The sequence below is a fragment of the Mustela lutreola genome, chromosome 15 (genome assembly GCF_030435805.1).
Source record: "Mustela lutreola isolate mMusLut2 chromosome 15, mMusLut2.pri, whole genome shotgun sequence".
NCBI classification, from domain to species: Eukaryota; Metazoa; Chordata; class Mammalia; order Carnivora; family Mustelidae; genus Mustela; species Mustela lutreola.
The window spans coordinates 66,801,928-66,805,305 of record NC_081304.1 but is presented as its reverse complement, the minus strand read 5'-3'; the positions used below and the strand labels follow the sequence as shown (position 1 = coordinate 66,805,305).

The window sequence follows — 3,378 nt, the reverse complement described above, 5'->3', positions numbered from 1 at the left end:
CTTGATGAACACGGATGCAAAAATTCTCACCAAAATACTAGCCAATAAGATTCAACAGTACATTAAAAGGATTACTCACCACGACCAAGTGGGATTTATTCCAGGGCTACAAGGTTGGTTTAACATCTGCAAATCAATCAATGTGATACAACACATCAATAAAAGAAAGAACAAGAACCATATGATACTCTCCATAGATGCTGAAAAAGCATTTGGCAATGTGCAGTGTCCCTTCCTGATTAAAACTCTTCAAAGTGTAGGGATAGAGGGCACATATTATCAATATTATCAAAGCCATCTATGAAAACCCCACTGCAAATATCATTCTCAATGGAGAAAAACTGAATACTTTTCCGCTGAGGTCAGGAACACGGCAGGGATGTCCGTTATCACCACTGCTATTCAACATCGTACTAGAAGTCCTAGCCTCAGCAATCAGACAACAAAAAGAAATTAAAGGCATCCAAACTTTGCCAAATTGGCAAAAGAGAAGTCAAACTATCCCTGTTTGCAGACGATATGACACTGTATGTGGAAAGCTTAAAGGACTTCACTCCAAATCTGCTATAAATTGCATAGGAATTCTGTAAAGTGTCAGGATATAAATCAATGAACAGAAATTGGTTGCATTTTTTTATACCAACAAGACTGAAGAAATAGAAATTAAGGAGTGAATCCCATTTACAATTGCACTCAAAACCCTAAGATACCTAGGAATAAACCTAATCAAAGAGAAAAAGAATCTATACTCAGAAAACTCTAAAGTACTCATGAAAGAAATTGAAGAAGACACAAAGAAATGGAAAAATGTTCCATGCTCCTGTATTGGAAGAACAAATATTGTGAAAATGTCTATGCTACCTAAAGCAATCTACACATTTAATGCAATCCCTATCAAAAATCCCATCCGTTTTTTTCAAAGAAATGGGACAAATCATCCTAAAATATATATGGAACCAGAAAATATCTCGAATAGCCCGAGGAATATTGAAAAAGAAAGCCAAAGTTGTTGGCATCACAATTCCAGACTTCAAGCTCTATTACAAAGTTGTCATCATCAAGATAGTAGGGAACTGTCCCCAAAACAGACATAGATCAATGGAACAGAATAGAGAGCCCAGAAATACACCCTCAACTCTATGGTCAACTAGTCTTCAACAAAGCAGGAAGGAATGTCCTATGGAAAAGAGACAGCCTCTTCAACAAATGGTGTTGGGAAAATTGAACAGCCACATGCAGAAACATGAAGTTGGACCATTTCCTTACACCATACATGAAAATAGACTGGAAATGGATGAAGAAGCATAATGTGAGAAAGGAATCCATCAAAATCCTTGAGGAGAGAACAGGTAGCAACCTCTTTGACCTCAGCAGCAGCAACTTCTGCCTAGGAACATCACCAAAGGCAAGGGAAGCAAGGGCAAGACTGAACTATTGGGATTTCATCAGATCAAAAAGCTTTTGCACAGCAAAGGAAACAGTTAACAAAGCCAAAAGATGACTGTCAGAAGTTATCTGGGAGAAGATATTTGCAAATGACATACCAGATAAAGGGCCAGTATCTATCCAAAATCTATAAAGAGCTTATCAAACTCAACACCCTAAGAACAAATAATCCAATGAAGAAATGGGCAGAGGACATGAACAGACATTTCTGCAAAGAATTCATCCAAATGGCCAACAGACACATGAAAAAATGCTCCACATCACTCGGCATCAGGGAAATACAAATCAAAACCAGAATGAGATACCACCTCACACCTTTCAGAATGGCTAAAATGAACAAGTCAGTCAATGACAGATGCTGGCGAGGATGTGGAGAAAGGGCAACCCTCCTACACTGTACGTGGGAATGCAAGCTGGTGAAACCACTCTGGAAAACAGCGTGGAGGTGCCTCAAAAAGCTGAAAATAGAACTAGCCTATGACCCAGTGATTGTAGTACTGGGTATATACCCTAAAGATACAAACGTGGCATTCTGAAGGGGCACATGCACCCAAATGTTTATAGCAGCAATGTCCACAATAGTTAAACTATGGAAGGAACCTAAATGTCCTTCAACAGATGAATCAATAAAAAGATGTGGTATATATGTACAATGGGATACTATGCAGCCATCAAAAGAAATGAAATCCTGCTATTTGTGATGACGTGGATGGAACTAGAGGGTATTATGCTTGGCGAAATAAATCAATCTCAGAAAGACAACTATCATATGATCTCCCTGATATGATGAAGTGGAGATGCAACATAGGCGGTTTCGGGCGTACGAAAAGAAAAATAAAAGAAGATGGGATTGGGAGGGAGACAAAGCATAAAAGACTGAATCTCACAAAACAGACTGAGGGTTGCTGGGGGGAGGTGTGTTGGGAGAGGATGGTGGGGGTATGGACATTGGGGAGGGCAGGTGCTATGGTGAGTGATGGTGAGTGCTGTGAAATGTGTAAACCTGGTGATTCACAGACCTGTACCCCTAGGGATAATTACACATTATATGTTTATAAAAAATTTAAAAAAATAATTTAAAAAATCCATTAAAGAAAAAACACATATTGCAAATCTCATATTCAATCAAAAAAGTTTGAAAGTTTTCCCCTTAAAGATCAGAAAAAAGACAAATGTGTCCACTTTCACTACTCTCATTTGACATAGTACTGGATGTCCTAGCCAGAGAAAAAAGGAACACAAAGAAATAAAAGACTAAAAAAAAAAAAAAAAAAGGAAGAAGTAAAATTTTCTCTTTTTGGATAACATGAACTTACATGTAAAAGAATCCTAAAAAATTCACAAAAAATTTTGAATTAACAAATTTTGTAAAGCTGCCAAATACAAGATCAATATATAAAACACAAGAATTTTGTTTTGTTTCGGTTTTTTTTTTAATATGGAATGCTTCCCAGTTTTTCATGTCATCCTTGTTCAGTGACCAAGCTAATCTTCTCTGCATCATTCCAATTTTAGTATATGTGCTGCCAAAGTAAGCACAAGACAGGAGCATTTTAACACTCTAATGATGAACTGTCTGAAAAAATAAAGAGAACAATCTAATTCACACTAGCATCAAAACTAATAAAATACTTAGGAAAAGATTTAACTAAGAAGATGAAAGATCTGTACCCCATAAACTATGACATTGATAAAGAAATTGAAGGAGACACAAATGGAAAGATAGCTCATATTTATGAATGGTAAGAATTAACATTGTGTAAATTCAATTCGTATCAAAAATCCAATGTTAGGGGCGCCTGGTTGGCTCAGAGGGTTAAGCTACTGCCTTCAGCTCAGGTCATGATCCCAGGGTCCTGGGATCGAGCCCTGCATCAGGCTCTCTGCTCAGCAGGAAGCTGCTACCTCTTCTCTCTCTGCCTGCCTCTCTGC

At 37.7% G+C, this 3,378-nt stretch overlaps 1 non-coding gene across 1 annotated transcript; it reads right to left on the bottom strand.

Annotated features, from left to right (window-relative positions):
• Positions 1 to 2,878: 2,878 nt before the first annotated feature.
• Positions 2,879 to 2,985, bottom strand: LOC131817153 (U6 spliceosomal RNA). The gene has a single exon (XR_009348362.1). It is a non-coding gene; the product is annotated as a U6 spliceosomal RNA (small nuclear RNA).
• Positions 2,986 to 3,378: the final 393 nt, after the last annotated feature.